The sequence below is a fragment of the Ranitomeya variabilis genome, chromosome 4 (assembly GCF_051348905.1).
Source record: "Ranitomeya variabilis isolate aRanVar5 chromosome 4, aRanVar5.hap1, whole genome shotgun sequence".
Lineage (NCBI taxonomy): Eukaryota > Metazoa > Chordata > Amphibia > Anura > Dendrobatidae > Ranitomeya > Ranitomeya variabilis.
Genome location: NC_135235.1, coordinates 374,362,388 through 374,382,137, shown reverse-complemented (window position 1 = coordinate 374,382,137; position 19,750 = coordinate 374,362,388).

Here is a 19,750-nt window from a genome sequence, read left to right as displayed (position 1 = left end):
AAAGCCAAAAACATCACTGCTCTAGAGGAGATCTGCATGGAGGAATGGGCCAACATACCAACAACAGTGTGTGGCAACCTTGTGAAGACTTACAGAAAACGTTTGACCTCTGTCATTGCCAACAAAGGATATATTACAAAGTATTGAGATTACATTTTGTTTCTGTCCAAATACTTATTTTCCACCATAATATGCAAATAAAATGATAAAATAACAGACAATGTGATTTTCTGGATTTTTATTTCTCAGTTTGTCTCCCATAGTTGAGGTCTACCTATGATGTAAATTACAGACGCCTCTCATCTTTTTAAGTGGTGGAACTTGCACTATTGCTGAATGACTAAATACTTTTTTGCCCCACTGTATATATTATTTATTCTTAAGTGTTAAATAAATACAATCGTGCAGTTATTATAACTTCCTGTGTGAATAAAACATAAATTCATGTAAAAAGGTTTTCTGTTCAATTCCTGTTTTGAAATGAAAGCTCTAAGGAAAAATAAAAGATAAAGTTAATTTCATACTTATTCAGAAACAAAATAATTTAAATATGTTATACATATGTATATATTTAATAAATGTAATTAATGTAATTCTAAGTATTATTACTGGAGTAAATTTTAATTATTTCACTATGCATATAAAAATACAGTTGCTATAATCTCTACTTATATAAATATGCTACAGTATTTACTGTATATTATATTAATATATATATATAACTGCAGAAATATATTGTATAAAATAATTACATATTAATAAATAATACATTGTATAACTCATCTACACATCATATAATATGATTATATTTAGCCAATTCCTAAACCAAAATTTACCTCTCTGTCAATAATCTGTTGGAAAACTTTATTTAATAAGGTCATCTTTAACCCTATGGACTCTTTGAAGAGCTGCGATAATGGAGTGTTCAGCTGAGCACCCCCTGGGATACTCACCACCTGTTTCCATCTGTCAATTTCTGCCATCTTTACAGAGAGATTTGAACCTTCAGCTTTTAACCCGTTCAAAGCCACTTCAATGGACTCCTGCATTTCTTTATAGGGCTTGTAACAAATATGTAATTTTTTGCTGTACACTCATGGATTTTGGTGAAGTTGTGAAGTATCACACAGGCTTTAATAACCACATTCACATTTCCTTCACTAAGTTGAATTGCTGACTGCAGGACCCGCCTTTTGGCACGGAGAATGCCAAATGCATACTCCACCAATCGTCGTGTGCATGATAGGCAAAAATTAAATATTCTGTGCCGGTGGTCCAGGGCTCTACATGGATAGGGTCTCATGAAGTTGTGGTTCAATTGAAAGGCCTCATCAGCAACCATCACATAGTAGACCCTGGTAGCTAACGTGGGGTGGCAGGTCAAAGTCATTATTGCGCAGCCGCAGACCCATTATGGAAGAATTGAAGACTCTGGAGTCTCCAATTCTTCCATAGGCCCCAATATCTACAATTATAAACCTGTATGTGCTGTCTACCAGGGCCAACAGCACTACAGGGATCCAATGCAGTTTGGAAACTGGCAAGTTTCCTCAAAGCCATGGGCTATCCACAGCCAGTCTTCTTTTTTGGACTCAGGCATTACCGATTGATGCAGTCGGGACCATGTTTCTGAGCACATAGAATGGACAATGCCTGAGATGGTGGATTTCCCAATTAAGAACTCAAGATGAAGTGCTGCATAGGAGAGCCCAGTGAATAGGAATCTTAAAAAAAAATTAAAAAAGGACATATCCATGCATCATCTTAACAGTTTAGGAGATCATAAAAGTTCTGGACATTGCAAACTAAGCCCTGGCTCAACAAATGACAACACTATGCAATGCCTAGGGAACATGTACAAATTACAAACAGCAGGGAATGTCGAAGGCAAAATGTATTTAGGCCATTAAACTTGAAAAAAGAGAACAAACAATTCAAACAAAAGGAAGGGAACAGTGTATTTAGAAAAAAATAAAATAAACAGGAACATAGAGGATGAATACATACTGTAATGTAAGTAAAAGGCGCTCCTTTGAGGAAATATACTTGCGCATCTTGGTGTCCTTGAAGGTGATCCCAGGGCGCACAGTCTCCAGAAGAATGTCTAATGTGGGCACGCTCATCCAACAATACTGGTAGAACTTATCAGGATGGCTGTGTAGTGAAGCATACAGACGGTGGAAATGCCCTTTAGTCAGTTGTCGTTTCAGAAGCGGATGTACCCACATTTGTCTCCGCCTCCTCGAATCAACAATCACTGGATAAGACTCCCCAAAACGTTGGGACAAAACCCAGTGGAAAGGAACTCACTCAGTTTTGTTAAAAGTAAGCCTGTCTGACATGTTTGACACAAAGCAGCAATACCAAAACACCAGCACGGACTCTAATGCAAAGATGGGAGGGTAAAACTTGTTGAGGAGCCAATAAATAGGGTCCTTGATTAGGTTTTTATGCATTTCAGGCCATTTATCCATTTTATGTCCATTTTGCAAGTCAGCGAGAAAGTTCAAGCAATACGCATGCCATACGGATGTCATACAGATACATAGATGCGAGGAAATCGCATCATTGCATTGCAAACGGATTACACACAGATGACCATACAGATAAAACTTGTGCGACTCTCGGCCGAGAGACGCGGACCAATTTTTCATACGTTAAGTATGACCCCGGCCGTATAGTGCATTGCAACCTGTCAGTGTTTCACTGACAAAACGCCTTTTAGACCATGCTCCTGACATGGCCTAACAAGCCATCAGAGCTGACAGATCAGGAGCTCATTATTTGACCTCCTGCTGTCATGGCAAGCTGTTATGAGCAAGCATGTTACGGGAATGCCAATCGAGTGGAAGAGGGAGGCCACTCCCTCTCCTATTCTTCTAAATGTTGCGATCGCTATTTATCACAATATTATGGAGGTTAAACAGCCGGGGGCAGTGTGAGCACAGCTTATGTGTCCACATGATTGCCAGAACGTACCAGTACATCCATTTGTGGGAATGCACTTCAAAGTAGGATGTACCAGTACATCCAATGTCAGGAAGGGGTTAAAAAAAGCTTAGGACTAGTCATATAATATAATTTTCTTTAAGAACATTGGTTTTAGAACTTGATAAGCTTTTGTTCAAATCATCTCTATAGACAAAAACTGCAATTCACTGCTGGATTTGACGCACAACGCACACCAGCTGGGCCTGAAGGACCGTATTGCTTTACATCGTGTTCTCACGGATTCCAATATGCATGTGGAGCTATGGTGCCTTGAAAAGTATTCATACCTTGTGAACTTTTCCAATTTTGTTTCATGAAACACCCACAAGCTGAAATGTTTTTTATTGGCATTTTATGTGATATACCAACACAAAGTAGGAAGTATTTGTGAAATGTAAAGGAAATTATAAGTTTTTCTAAATTTAAAAAAATATATAAATCTGAAAATTGTGATTTGCTATTGTATTCAGTCCCCCTGAGACAATACTTTGCAGGACCACCTTTTGCTGCAATTACTGGCGTACGTCTTTTAAGATTATGACTCTCCCGGCTTTGCAGCATCAAGATACTGACATTTTTTCCCATTCCTGTTTGAAAAGTAGCTCTACCTCAGTGAGATTGGATGGAGAGTGTCTGTGTAAAGTGCCAGAGGGTGGTAGTCATGGGCAAATGCCTGCTCTATGTCACCCTTGCATTCAACAGAAAATTTGTGCCCCAAATCAAATGTGCTGTTGTGTGTGGGGTGCGCTGCACTCACTTGTGTGCTGCAAACCTCAGCAGTTTCCAAGTCTTCAGTTTCAGTAGCTGCAACGCATGAATTCGGGGATACCCAGTTCCTTTTATGACACAGAAATTTACATCATATGTACATCATATTGCAACTTGTAGTATCGGGCATAACGTTTTCTGTTTCTTGTTTCCACAGCATAGAAAACTTCCAGATTTTCCCTTCATTCTACCTGGACAATCCATGCTGTCAGTTCCTGGGATCCTGAGCCCAGTCCCACAGTACGTCCGAGGTCCATTACTTCTCCCATGCGCCTCTCCACATCAATGTTCCTCAGTATAGAAGGGGTTATAGTGCTCGCTATAGCCCCAGAATCTAGCCTTAACCTGTATATGTTACAGGAGAATATTCATCCAAGGAATTTTAGGAAGGCCTCATACTACCCAGAACAATGTGTACTTTCGTAGTCTATTCATTTCTAACTCCTCTTCCTTCAGTCACTAACACTAAGCCCCTCCCATTATGGGCTAGCCCCAAACATTAACTCCCAACTTACCCTAAAGTCACCACATAACTGCAATCAATATCTTATCCTACCGATCTTATGTCATAAGTCCTAAACTATGTATTACTATGTGATCTTACACTGTACACTACCAACGCTATTCATTATCATTAGATTATTTATAGACTCTACATTGTCATATCACAATTGTATGCAATTCACATTATATCATATAAGAACACAATATGTACAGTAAATACTTCTCAAAAAATAAAGGGAACACTTAAACAACAGAATATAACTCCAAGTAAATAAAACTTCTGTGAAATCAAACTGTCCACTTAGGAAGCAACACTGTTTGACAATCAATTTCACATGCTGTTGTGCAAATGGAATAGGCAACAGATGGAAAATATTGGCAATTATCAAGACACACTCAATAAAGGAGTGGTTCTGCAAGTGGGGACCACAGACCACATCTCAGTACCAGTGCTTTCTGGCTGATGTTTTGGTCACTTTTGAATGTTGGTTGTGCTTTCACACTCGTGGTAGCATGAGACGGACTCTACAACCCACACAAGTGGCTTAGGTAATGCAGCTCATCCAGGATGGCACATTAATGCGAGCTGTGGCAAGAAGGTTTACTGTGTCTGTCAGCGTACTGTCCAGAAGCTGGAGGCTCTACCAGGAGACAGGCTAGTACACCAGGAGACATGGAGGGGGTCATAGGAGGGCAACAACCCTGCCGCAGGACTGCTACCTCAGCCTTTGTGCCAGGAGGAACAGGAGGAGCACTGCCAGAGCCCTGCAAAATGACCTCCAGCAGGCCACAAATGTGCATGTGTCTGCACAAATGGTTAGAAACAGACTCCATGAGGATGGTCTGAGTGCCCGACGTCCACAGATGGGGGTTGTGTTCACAGCCCAACACCGTGCAGAACGATTGGCATTTGCCACAGAACACCAGGATTGGCAAATTCGCCACTGACGCCCTGTGCTCTTTACAGATGAAAGCAGGTTCACACTGAGCACATGTGACAGATGTGACAGAGTCTGGAGACGCCGTGGAGAGTGACCTGCTGCCTGCAACATCCTTCAGCATGACCGGTTTGACAGTGGGTCAGTATTGGTGTGGGGTGGCATTTCTTTGGAGGGCCGCACAGCCCTCCATATGCTCGCCAGAGGTAGCCTGACTGCCATTAGGTACCGAGATGAGATCATCAGACCCCTTGTGAGACCATATGCTGGTGCGGTTGGCCCTGGGTTCCTCCTAATGCATGACAATGCAAGACCTCATGTGGCTGGAGTGTGTCAGCAGTTCCTGCAAGATGAAGGCATTGAAGCTATGGACTGGCCCGCCCGTTTCCCAGACCTGAAACAGATTGAACACATCTGGGACATCATGTCTCGCACCATCCACCAACGTTATGTTGCACCACAGACTCTCCAGGAGATGGCGGATGCTTTAGTCCAGGTCAGGAGGAGATCCCTCAGGAGACTATCCATTGCCTCATCAAGAGCATGCCAAGGCATTGTAGGGAGGTTATACAGGCATGTGGAGGCCACACACACTACTGAGCATCATTTCCTTGTCTTGAGGCATTTAAGGCAAGTTTAAACTTTTTCTTCCCTTACAGGAGGCACTTTTGGCTTTAAATGTTGCAAACATATTTTATAAGAGTACAACTGGCCTTATACCAGGATGTCCTTTTTTTTTTTTATAAATAACAGTACCGATGAGAGGGACCCGTCATAAACCCCCAACGTAGGGTTGGGTGAGCTACAAGGCGTATATCCAGACCCGGTGTTCAGCCACGCCAGATGGTTTTTCCTTCAGGTCTGTGAACAAACAAGGCCCTACCCACACTGGCAATGTGGGTAGAACCAGGGCGCACCTTTAGGGTGCCAACTATGTACAGCGACAGTTTTTTGGCAATTCACTGTCCAATACCCTATTGTCCATTTTAAACCTGCAATAAGCATAAGCAAACATTTTTACACAGGTAACACCAATTATTAACAGTTCATTAGTCTCTGTAACGGGCTGGGATCTGACCTCTGGTGCTACGGGTAGATCTACGCAGCTCAGGTACTTCTGATGATATTTCCTGGTCTATCATGTCTGCTGCTGTTGTGAACTCACTATTGTCTGTGCTACTTGTAGGCCTGCATTGTGTTGGTAAACTGGGTAGCCGTCTACAACTTTTTAGATTCACCATGGGTCTGACAGATTCACCGATAGCAGAGGGTGAATTCTATGGTTCCACTGCTGGTGTGACGTTTGTTGCTTTAGCCCGCTGATCTAGAGTCTCTTCTGCATCAGGATGGTTCTGAGTCACATTTTCTTCTGGGGTTTCCAACTGGCTAAAAGTCAAAACAGATACCACAATGGCTTGATGTACTTGAGTCCAAGACTGGGGAAAATCTCCAAGAACGGTATGGATTTTCTTTTCCTCATCTTCCGTGTGTTGAAAAGTACTGGAGTCTTTTTCCTTGTCTCTCAGTTTGTCAGGGCACACTTTAAGGTTATCTCTAGATACCGCAGTTGGGGTTTCTCCTCCATCTTTGCTTATGAGACACACTTATGAGACTAGTATTGTCAAAGTTTGATGGTAAGATGGTATATGGTTCTGCTTCCCACTGGTCATCAAGTTTATGCATTCTTCTTTTACGCTTTAGCACTTGTTCACCTGATGACAAAGCAATTGCAGGGTCATGCTGGTTATAGTTTCTCTCTTGCTTTGTATTGCCTGGGACAAGCTTCTTTCCACACACTCTTGTACTTGCCGGTATTTCTGTTGTCACTTAGTATCCCAACCTGCATCTGGTGAGGTTGCATCTGGTGTGAGGACTCCCATTTCAAGATCAACAGGTAATTTGCTAGATCTTCCTCTCATTAGGTAGGCTGGAGTGCAGTTGGTGGAATTCACTGGGATGTGATTGTACAGATCTACCAACTGTGACAACTTCTCTGGCCACAAGTTTCTCTCTTCCAAAAGGCAAGGTTTTCAGTAAGTCAATTACCACTTGATTCATTTTGGGTGGTACGTTGGTGTCCTGCTCTTCTTACATCCGTACAGGTTGAGAACTCCTGGAACACTTCCGCTTCAAAGGCTGGGCCTTGGTTGGTAAGTAACTTCTCAGGGTAACCACGTGGTCGACAAAAGTGCTGTTGGAAGGCCTTGGCTGCCGTGTTTGCTGTCTGGTCCTTGACAGGCATGACTACCAGGAATATGGAGTCATGATCCACAATGGTCAGAGCATAGACATAGCCTGACTGGCTTGGAGATAGCTTCACATGGTCTGAGGCCACCAGTTCAAGTGGCTGTTTGGAGACTCCTGGCTGTAGGGGAGGTCCTTTCTGCGCAGGTTGCATGGGCCGCACTCCTGGCACCACTTTTCAATGGCTTTTCTCATGCCAATCCAGTAGAACCTTCCACATAGTAGAATCTCTAACTTCTTCCATCTGAAGTGTCCTGCTCCATCGTTGTACACTTCCAAGACCATTGGCGCATCTTGTCTCAGGATCACCTCCTGCCAGACCAACTCTTGAGTGCGTAGGTCGACACTCCTTCGGCACAGTTTACCGTCATAGATAAACAATTTGCCCTTCTCTTTCCACAGCTGTTGAGTCTCTTGTGGAGCATCTGGACCAGGGTGTGAATCTGCTTGCGTCAGCAGCTCTTTAACCAGATGGACTGCTGGGTCACTATCCTGCATCTCTGCCCATCCATGGTGGGGCAATGGTTTCAGCGTGGCTTCTCGCTTGTCATTATACTTGTTCCTCACATGGTGGGAATATTGAGTCACTCTGGGGCGATGGAAAGCTGGTAACGATCTCTTCAAGTGCTTCCGGATCCTCTCCCACCTCTGGTAAGTTGGGCATCCTGGACAGCGCATTGGCATTTGCATTCTTGTGCCCTGCACGGTACTTGATGGTGAATTCATAGTTGCACAACCGGGCCATCTATCACTGCTCCAAAGCACCTAGTTTTGCCGTCTCCAGGTGAGCCAGCGGGTTGTTGTCTGTGAACACAGTGAATCTTGCTGAGGCCAGGTAGTGTTTGAACCGCTCTGTTACCGCCCAGACTATGGCTAGGAACACCAGCTTGAAGGAACTGTAGTTTTCAGGGTTCCTTTCAGTGGGACAAAGCTTCCTGCTGGCGTAGGCAATTACTCTTTCTTTGCCTTTCTTCACCTGGGACAACACAGCTCCTTGTCCCACGTTGCAGGCATCTGTGTAGAGCACAAACAGTTGGTCATAGTCAGGGTAGGTCAGTACTTCATCTCCCGTGAGAGCCAACTTCAACCGGGTGAAGGATCCTTCCAGCCTGTTATTCCATTCAAACGGAGGGCCCTTGCTCTTTGTCTTCTTGGACTGGCCCACTAACAGGTCTTGAAGTGATGTGGCTACCTTCGTGAAGTCTTTAATAAACCTTCGGTAGTAGCCTACCAACCCAAGGAAATGTCAGACTTCGTGGATGTTGCTGGGTTTCAGCCAGTCCCTGATCACGGTGACCTTGTCAGGGTCTGGTGCCACTCCTTCGGCGCTTACCACATGGCCCAAGTACTGCACTTTGGGCTTTAACAGGTGACATTTAGATGGCTTTATTTTCAGGCCAAAGCTAGACAGAGCTTCAAACACCTCGGCCAGGTGTTTCAGGTGGTCTTCATATGTCTTGGAGAAGACAATGACCTCATCCAGGTACAACAAGATGGTTTCAAAATTCTTGTGCCCGAGACAGCACTCCATCATACTCTGGAATGTCCCTGGTGTGTTACAAAGTCCCAACGGCATGTAGTTGAATTCGGAGAGGCCCATCGGTTTCGTGAAGGCAGTCTTTTCCTTATCCACTTCTGCCACGGGAACCTGCCAATACCCACTAGTGAGATCAAAGGTGGAGAAATAATTAGCAGATTTTAAAGCAGCTATTGACGCTTCGATTCTGGGCAACGGGTAGGCATCCTTGTGTGTAATGAGGTTTACCTGCCTGTAATCAACACACATCCTCATTGTACCATCCTTCTTTCTAATGAAGACTAATGGAGCCCAGGAGCTACAACTATCTCTGATTACTCCAGCCACCTTCATCTCTCGTAACATACTCTTGGCACATTGGTAGTGAGCTGGAGGTACTGTCACGGGGAGACTAGGGGGGCGAGAGCTAATAACCCGGGCCCCTGCAATTTCCCTCAGACTAGGGAAATACTGACTGACCCTCTACCTGAAGTTTACACTGATGGTGTGCATGTCCAGGCCTCGAACCTCACCCTGCCTCCTGTTTCAACCCTAAGCTGAAAACCTCCGCTTTCCACCCAGTGAATGCAATACACCAATACCCACAGTTAGCACAGACAAGGATAAAGGAAAATATACACCACGCCACAGTCACTCAGGAATACACTATAAATGTGCAGGGCAAAATAAACACAAATATAGGAAGGAATAAATAAGACAAAGGAAAATACACCACCAGCAACGATTCTCCAACAACCAGCTCTCCACTCCAGACCGAGATAACAATGCAAGACAGAAGCTATAATCGGCGACGCCCAATGATCAGGAAAGCTATTTAAAGGCAATGGGCATGGCCCAGCTTCCAATCCGAGGATCAGGTAAATTAACCCCGGAACAGCTAGACAAAATCTAGCCGACGCCAATGAGCAAATAGTGGTCAAAAGCGGAACTACCGCTGTCTGTCGGATGACCTGGTCTGAACAGCGTCCGACATGACAGTACCCCGCCTTCTACGAGGGACCCCAGGGCCCTCACGGCTTATAGGACCCGGCTTGTCCGGATGGCGACGATGAAAAAACCTGACCAGCCGATCCGCATGAATGTCTGAGGCTGGTACCCAGGACATCTCCTCAGGCCCATAACCACGCCAGTGTACCAAGTACTGTAAAGTGCGGCGCACTACACGAGAGTCAACCACCTTGGAGACTTCAAATTCCAGGTTACCATCCACCAAGACTGGAGGTGGCATAGGCGCCGCATCTACAGAACCCACCACCTTCTTTAGAAGAGACCTTTGGAACACGTTGTGTATCTTATACACCGTAGGGAGCTCCAGTCGGTACGCTACTGGGTTAATGACGGCGGTGACCCTAAATGGACCAATAAACCGTGGACCCAATTTAAGGGACAGTATTTTGAGTCTTATGTTTTTTGTGGATAACCACACCCAGTCATCCACACTCAGGTCCGGACTTGGGACACGCCTACTGTCAGCCACACGTTTGTACCTAGCACCCACACTCAACAGGCGCTGTTTAACTCTCCTCCAGACTGATGACAATTGTGTTCCTAACTGGTCCTCCTCCGGAACGCCGGAAGAGCCCCTCTGACTCAAAGTACAAAATTGAGGATGTAGCCCGTACACACAAAAAAACGGAGACTCCCAAGACGACTCCTGGCAGTGATTATTGATGGCAAACTCAGCCAAAGGAAGAAAGGTAGACCACTCCTCCTGGTTATCAGAGACAAAGCAGCGTAAGTACTGTTCCACATTTTGGTTCATACGCTCCGTCTGACCATTTGACTGAGGATGAAACGCCGAAGAATGAGACAACTTGATCCCCAGCCGTGAGCAAAATGCTTTCCAAAATTTTGCCACAAACTGAGACCCCCTACCAGACACAATGTCAGACAGAACCCCATGAAGTCTGACCACCTCCTGCACAAATACCTGAGCCAGAGTCTTAGCGTTAGGCAACGAAGGCAAAGACACAAAGTGCGACATTTTAGAAAACCGATCAACAATCACCAAGATGACCGTGTTCCCAGCTGATGAGGGCAAATCAGTGATGAAATCCATGAAGATTTCCGTCCATGGCTTACTAGGTACCTCAAGAGGAAGTAGTGTGCCAACAGGACGGGAGCGGGGCGTCTTAGCCCTAGCGCACGTGGTACAGGCTGACACATATGAGACCACGTCCTGTCGGATCTTGGGCCACCAAAACCGACGTGACACCAACTCCAAGGTACCTCTAACCCCTGGGTGACCAGCCAGGACAGCATCATGATGCTCCGCCAAAACCTTTAGGCGGAGATGAAGCGGTACAAAAGATTTGTTGACGGGAAGCTCAGATGGTACCTCCTCCTGAGCCTCGGCAATCTCAGCCTCAACCTCGGTAATGAGAGCCGAAACCACAACACCCTTTTGGAGGATGGGTACTGGATGTTCCCGAGGTTCTCCCCCCGGAAAACACCTGGACAGAGCATCCGCCTTAGTGTTTTTAGACCCTGGTCTGTAAGTGACCACAAAATTGAACCGCGTGAAAAACAATGCCCAGCGAGCCTGCCTGGGGGACAGACGCTTGGCTGATTCTTATGATCGGTAATAACAGTTACCTGATGTACCGACCCCTCCAAGAAGTGTCGCCATTCCTCAAAGGCCAACTTAATTGCCAACAACTCCCTGTTGCCGATATCGTAGTTACGTTTGGCGGACGACAGATTCTTCGAGAAATAGGCGCACGGACGTAAACCACTGAAAGATGAGCCTTGAGATAGTACCGCCCCCACACCAACCTCAGACGCATCGACTTCCACAACAAAGGGTTTAGATACGTCTGGCTGCACAAGAATGGGGGCTGAAACAAAAGTGTTCTTAAGAAATTCAAATGCGCGCACAGCAGCCTCAGGCCAAACGGAGAAATTGGTACCCTTTTTAGTCATGTCAGTTAGCGGTTTAGCAATGATGAAAAAATCCTTGATAAATTTCTTATAGTAGTTAGAAAACCCAAGGAACCGCTGAAGTGCTTTCAGGTTATCAGGACGTTCCCAATGCAGCACCGCTTGCACCTTAGCGGCGTCCATTTTAAAACCAGAAGCAGACACAATATATATAACCCAAGAACGGCAACTCTTGAACAAAAAATACACATTTCTCAAGTTTAGCATACAGCTTATTCTCTCTGAGAAGCTGTAACACCTGCCTGACATGATCTAAATGAGCATCACAGTCGCAAGAATATATGAGAATGTCATCTAGGTACATGATAACGAATTTCCCCAAAACATGCGAGAACACATCATTGATGAAATGTTGGAACACTGCAGGTGCGTTAGTCAACCCAAATGGCATCACCAAATTTTCAAAATGACCCTCAGGGGTATTAAAAGCCGTCTTCCACTCATCACCTTGACGGACTCTTATGAGGTTGTACACCCCCCTGAGGTCAAGCTTGGTAAACCACTTAGCACCTGCCACCTGGTTGAACAAATCTGGTATCAGTGGCATAGGGTATGGATCACGAACCGTAATCTGGTTCAACTCCCTGAAATCCAAACACGGGCATAATCCGCCATCTTTCTTCTTCACGAAGAAGAACCCTGCTGCCACCGGTGAGGATGACGGCCGGATGTGCCCTTTGCTCAAGCTTTCGACGATATAATCTTTTAACGCTTGTCTTTCCGGACCGGAGATGTTAAACATCCTTGCTTTAGGCAATTTGGCCCCTGGTTTAAACCTGATAGAACAGTCATAGGGACGATGTGGCGGCAACTCTGAACAACCCTTCTCAGAGAACACATCCACAAAATCCAGAAGTGACTCCGGAACGCTTGAAGTCACCGCAGTCACACATGTGGCCAGGCAATTCTCCTGGCAGAACTTGCTCCACTGAATTATGTCCTGAGTTTTCCAGTCAATTACCGGGTTGTGCATAGACAACCAAGGAAAACCCAAAACCACCTGAGCAGGAAGATTCCTGAGCACCTTACATGTAACCCGCTCGGAATGTAGAACCCCAATGTGGAGTTTCACCTCAGCCACAAATTCAGTAATCTCCCCCTGAGAGAGAGGAGCTGCATTGATGGTGACCACGCGGATAGGATGAGACAGTTTTTCAATCCTAAAACCTGCTGTGCGCGCAAACTCCTCATCAATGAGATTTGTGGCTGGACCACTATCCACAAAAACAGTAATTGGCAGCTCACTGCCAGCAATAAAAACCTTAGCAGGGAGCATGCATTGAGAAACCACCATGGAGGATATACATAAGCTCAGATTGGTCTCCTCCACACCCTCTGAGCTTAGAAGTTTTCCGCCGTTCCGTTTTTCTTAGTCAGCAGAGGACAGATGTTAATAAAATGACCAATTTTACCACAGTAAAAACAGGCTCCCTGCTTCCTGAACTCAGGGGCTCGACGCTTTACATGTGACACCTCTGCGATTTGCATAGGCTCCGTGGGCTCACCTGCAGCAACCTCACGTGAACCTAAACCTTCTCCCACAGGCGGTGTCTCATGCTCCCCCTGACGCAAACGGCGACAACCAGACTCATAGCGGAATCTAGAGAAGCAGGAGTCTCGTACATCAGAAGGGCTTTTTTAACCCTTCCAGAAACCCCGTGAATAAACTGACTCCGCAATGCTGGACCATTCCATTGTGTATCGATCACCCAGCGGCAAAATTCAGAACAGTAATCCTCTGCAACTTGCTCCCCCTGGCGAATAGAGTGTATCTTAGATTCTGCCAGAGCCATTCTGTCAGGTTCATCGTAGATTTTCCCAAGAGAAGAAAAAAAACTCTCCACAGAGTCAAATGCAGCAGAATATGATGGCAAAGAAAACGCCTATGCTTGGGGATCCCCGCTTAACAATGACAACACCAGGCCTACACGCTGAGCCTCATTACCCGAGAGGAAATTTCGGCTCAGCAACTCTTCCTGTCGCTCCAGCTTGCACATTAGATACTGCTAGTCCCTGCTGCTGTACTGCCCCCCTCAACTCTGTGACCTGTAGGGAGAGCGCCTCCAACTGGCAGGTTATGGAAGTCATGGGATCCATGACAAAACACAAAAAAAAAAAGAAACCCTTTTTTTTTTTTTTTGTTTTTGTTGGCCCGATTATAATGTCACGGGGAGACTAGGTGGGCGAGAGCTAATAACCCGTGCCCCTGCAATTTCCCTCAGACTTGGGAAATACTGACTGACCCTCTACCTGAAGTTTACACTGATGGTGTGCATGTCCAGGCCTCGAACCTCACCCTGACTCCTGTTTCAACCCTAAGCTGAAAACCTCCGCCTTCCACCCTGTGAATGCAATACACCAATACCCACAGTTAGCACAGACAAGGATAAAGGAAAATATACACCACGCCGCAGTCACTCAGGAATACACTATAAATGTGCAGGGCAAAATAAACACAAATATAGGAAGGAATAAAATAGACAAAGGAAAATACACCACCAGCAACGATTCTCCAACAACCAGCTCTCCACTCCAGACCGAGATAACAAAGCAAGACAGAAGCTATAATCGACGACGCCCAATGATCAGGAAAGCAGCACGTGGGGCAGCACGGTGGCGCAGTGGTTAGCACTGCAGCCTTGCAGCGCTGGGGTCCTGGGTTCTAATCCCACCCAGGACAACATCTGCAAAGAGTTTGTATGTTCTCTCCGTGTTTGCGTGGGTTTCCTCTGGGCACTCCGGTTTCCTCCCACATTCCAAAGACATACTGATAGGGATTCTAGATTGTGAGCCCCATCGGGGACAGTGATGATAATGTGTGCAAAACTGTAAAGCGCTGCGGAATATGTTAGCGCTATATAAAAATAAAAGATTATTATTATAAAAGATTATTATAAAGCTATTTAAAGGCAATGGGCATGGCCCAGCTTCCAATCCGAGGATCAGGTAAATTAACCCCGGAACAGCTAGACAAAATCTAGCCGACGCGAATGAGCAAATAGTGGTAAAAAGCGGAACTACCGCTGTCTGTCGGACGACCTGGTCTGAACAGCGTCCGACATGACAGGTACAGGCCGGTACCTCTATTAATGGGCGGATGACCTTCAGTGGGGATATGATGTTGAACCCCTTTTACCTGCCCAAAATCTAGTGGATGCATGCTGAATATCTGCTCATACTCATGGACCACCCTGTAAGCCCCCTGTTTTTGGTGTGAAAGGGTAGAGTCAGTGCCCACGTGTAACTTCTGGCACCAGTCTTCCAACTGTCATGCAGAGCCATTGTCCTCCGCCTGGTCTGACGGGACCAAGGGTTCTGTTGCCTGTATTGCATTATTATTATTAACAGTAAACAGTTTAGGAAGTGTGGCATATCTGGGTAAGTGGACCTCTTTCTCACCACAGTAAAGGACACGTACTGGTACCCTCCCCTTGCAGACATCAACCACCCCTCTGGCTGTCAGGATTGTGGGCCTACCATCTGAATACACAGGTTCTACCAGGGCCTGGTAGTCTTTACCTCTGAGGGCTATTGCTGCCCAACACCAGATGAACATTTCGCTCCTGGGGGGTATTGCAATGGGGATCGGATCACTTCTCCACCAGACAATTCTACCTGTTGTTTCTGCATCAGGGCTCTGATTTCTTTTTGCAGGACATGCTGCTCACTGGACCCAGCAGTCTCGGCCACCTGTTGTAACAAGACAATAACCCCGGCAAGACAGTTTTCTATGACATTAGTACCTAAGGTCATCATGGGGTTATGGATCTCCCCCATGGGGCCGTGGGGTACTCGGTACTGGGTCCTGCAGTTCACAGGGGGATGTCACGGTGGCTGACCCGGTCCGTGGTCCTGGGACGTCCGTGTAAAAGGGAAAGGTCTTTAAAGGGATATACCGTAGTTTGTGTTCGTGACGCCACCTGTGGTATTCGGTCAGGATGACCGACGCAGCTTTAAGGGGTCTCCTGGGGTGATGTTATGGCAGCTAGATGGTTTACCTTTCCACAGGTGAAGTATGTCACCAGGGCTTCCCGGTGTAGATGGTGGTATGGTGAGAGGAGCAGAGAAGAACGAGGACACAAGGTTGCAGTCTCTTTACCTTTACTGAAGACTTCAGCATCCACAGTCCAGGACACCAGATCACAGGGCAGGCATAGTCCAGCTGGTTTGGAGGCAAGTCCAGAGTCCCCTTGTCCAGGTGGAAATCTGTAGCCTTCCCTTGTGCTGCAGTGGTGTAGTCCCTTACTGCCTGTGGCTTCACATAAGGGTCTCACAGATGTGATGTCTCTCTCTCTGTCCCCCTCTGTAGTCGGATAGGACAAAACCCGTATGACTGGTGGCTTGAGGCTGTTTATAGGGACTCTAGCACGCCCTGGCCTCTGAGGGGTGCCACCGTGCCTCCTGGGTATAGGTGCGGACAGGTAACTTGCAATTAGCTGTCCTGCCGGTCTCTGACGTAAAGCATAAAGGTCCTTACTCCCTCGGTGTTCCAGCTACCAGGCTTCTGCGCCTCAGAAGGAGGCAGCCTGTGCAGGGCTGGTCCCCTTCTGGTATCCTCTCCTTTGCTCTGACTTCCTTCACGCTCGCTGCAATACAGTTCTGCCTTCTGAATGTCTCTTTCTGGGAGCTGCAGCTCTGAGGGCATGCACAGCTCCTTCGACCCTCTGTCCACCTCAGACTCAGGTCCGGAACATTGTACCAAAACTCCTGTCTGGAACTGACTAACTTTCCCTACAGACTACCAGTTATATATATATATATGGGGAGTGACCTAATAAATAGGAGCAGAAGCTCCCCCTGGTGGTCTGAAGTGTGAAATATGTTGCATGTTTGTGATACCTGGATGCAGTTATCCTTCATTGCCTCCAAACGTAGCATCACTCTCCCTGAGAGGAAAGCAATATCACTGTGACGACCAGGACCCTGGGGCGCCGCTTTTACATTCACGTCAGTCAATATCAACAATCACCAGTCCTTGGGCCTTCAATTCTACCCGCCCCACCTTAATGGTTGCCTCTTTGTACCCCACCTGTGGTAAAGGCTGACCATTACAGGCTACTATTCTCAAATCACTATCTGGGCCACTGGTAATGTCAGAGTCAGCCTAGTACCGTTTGTAGAGAATGTAAGGCATAGTTGCCACCTGAGAGCCGGTGTCCAGTAAAGCATTCATCGGGATGCCGTCAGTCACAATGGGGAGGACCGGTCATCCGCCGATGTACTTGGCTCGCCAGTTTGGTAGGCCTGGTCGTCCTACTCCTGGGGGTTGGCCCTCTGCCCCAGGGGTTGCTCATTTAAATGGAAGTACCTTGCGATGGGTCCTGCCTGGTTACAGCGGCGGCAGATGGGTTGTCCATCCTGATGATAGCGGTCGTTGTCTCTTCCTCTGATTGGTGGGATCCTCTTCTGTCGTCACCAAGGGACGTCCTCTGGACTGGAAGACAGCTGGATTTTCTCCTTTGGGGATTCCTGCAGGGACTGTATGGTTCTGGCTAGTGCAGCTACACTTTTAGTCAGTTCCTGGACCTGGAGGCACAGTCCTGCGGAGGGATCATCGTCCAGGATCTATGCGTCGGCCTCAACGGGGACCTGATGACAGGGTGCCATATCCTGGTGGTACATGAGGGCTGGACGCCTGGGGGGCACTGTGCGGCTGGGTGGTGGTTCATGCAGCACCCAGATGGCTCGGTCTTTAAATTCTGCAAAGTCCAGGTCAGAGTTTTGCAAGGCATGCGCAGCTGTGTCCGGTGAGTGCTGGACAGGAGTCCCTCAATGAACTGTTCCTTTAATAGCTTGTCTCCATCCTATACGCTATTAGGGTCAACCTGTTTGATGGCCCCTAGTGCCTACTGAAGATTAAGGGCATAGTCCCGTATGCTATCCTGTGCTCTTTGTTTGCAAAAAAAAAAAAACGAACTTCATTTTAATTTCTGCAGCGATGCGGGTGTCAAAATTGGTTTTAAGTTTGGCAAATATCTGCTTAACAGTTCTTTTTTCAATATCTGGCCAAGATTTTACTTCTCTTAGGGCTGCGCCAATCAGTTGGCCAGTTAGGATGCTGACCTTTTGATGTTCTGTCAGGGGATATACTTCAAATAGGCTGCAGAGCCTTTCCTTAAAGTCACTCAGTGTATGGGACTCCCCTAAATATTGTGGAAGCCAGGCCGCTCCTGGTATATAGGGCATGGATAGCGGCATTATAGGAGCTGTTACTGTGGCGGGGCCCAGCCGGCTTGCAGGAGCGGCGGGCACTGCGGGGCCTGCTGGTAGTATGGGACCTTTCGTTGCATCCATCGCGGGGTCTGGGGACATCACGGAGCCTGTGACTGCGACCGCCGCCAACTCTCCTCCCGGGTCAGACATGTCCCTTCCCCCTTGCTAACCTTGCAGGGCTGATGTCTTGCCACTGGAGCCTGTAGCGGTTCATCCTGCGCACGTCTTCACTTCCAAGTCTGCTGCACAGCGTCTCCACTTGCGGCTCTCTGGAAAGCGCGGCACCCGCTTCCTCTTCGTGCTCTTTTGCTGGCTCCGCCCACGAAGGTACACCTCCTTCTTCCCCTCACGCTCCATGCGGTGTGGCAATGGCGGCTTACAGGCCGATTATCACAATCTCTGGCACTCAGTACCCGGTGATGCAGAGGCACTAAATCCAGTTTGTGACACCAAAGTTGAGTCACCCCGCAGGGTAGTGGGGTACTCATTACCGGGTCCGGTTGCAGTTAAAGGGGTGGTCACGATGGCAGCGACCGTTTAAAGACCTTAAAGGGTGTAGTAATAAAGTTTGTGTTTGTGACGCCACCTGTGTGTCATGTCGGATGCTGTTCAGACCAGGTCGTCCGACAGACAGTGGTAATTCCGCTTTTGACCACTATTTGCTCATTGGCGTCTGCTAGATTTTATCTAGCTGTTCCGGGGTTAATTTACCTAATCCTCGGATTGGAAGCTGGGCCATTCCCATTGCCTTTAAATAGTTCTCCTGATCATTGGGCGTCGCCGATTATAGCTTCTGTCTTGTGCGTTGTTATCTCGGTCTGGAGTGGAGAGCTGGTGGTTGGAGATTCGTTGCTGGTGGTGTATTTTCCTCTCTCTTATTTACTCCTTCCTATATTTGTATTTATTTTGCTCTGCACATTTATAGTTTATTCCTGAGTGTCTGCGGCGTGGTGTATATTTTCCTTTATCCTTGTCTGTGCTAACTGTGGGTATTGGAGTATTACCTCTTCACTGGGTGGTGGGCAGAGGTATCAGCCTAGGGTTGAAACAGGAGACAGGGTGAGGTTCGAGGCCTGGACATGCACACCATCAGTGTAAACTCCAGGTAGAGGGTCAGTCAGGATTTTCCTAGTCTGAGGGAAATTGCAGGGGCCCGGTTTTTAGCTCTCGCTCACCTAGTCTCCTCGTGACATTATAATCGGCCCAACAACAAAAAAAAGGGGGTTTCTTTTTTTTTGTGTTTTGTCATGGATCCCATGACTTCCATAACCCGCCAGTTGGAGGCGCTGTCCATACAGGTCACTGAGTTGAGGGGGGCAGTACAGCAACAGGGACTAGCAGTGTCTAATGTGCAAGCTGGAGCGACAAGAAGAGTTGCTGAGCCGAAATTTCCTTTGCCTGAAAAATTTGCTGGGGAACGCAGTAAATTTGTTTCTTTTCGTGAAGCTTGCAAACTATATTTCCGTATGCGCCCGATATCTTCGGGTAATGAGGCTCAGCTTGTGGGCCTGGTGTTGTCATTGTTAAGTGGGGATCCCCAAGCATGGGCGTTTTCTTTGCCATCTGATTCTGCTGCATTTGACTCTGTGGAGAGTTTTTTTTCCTCTCTTGGAAA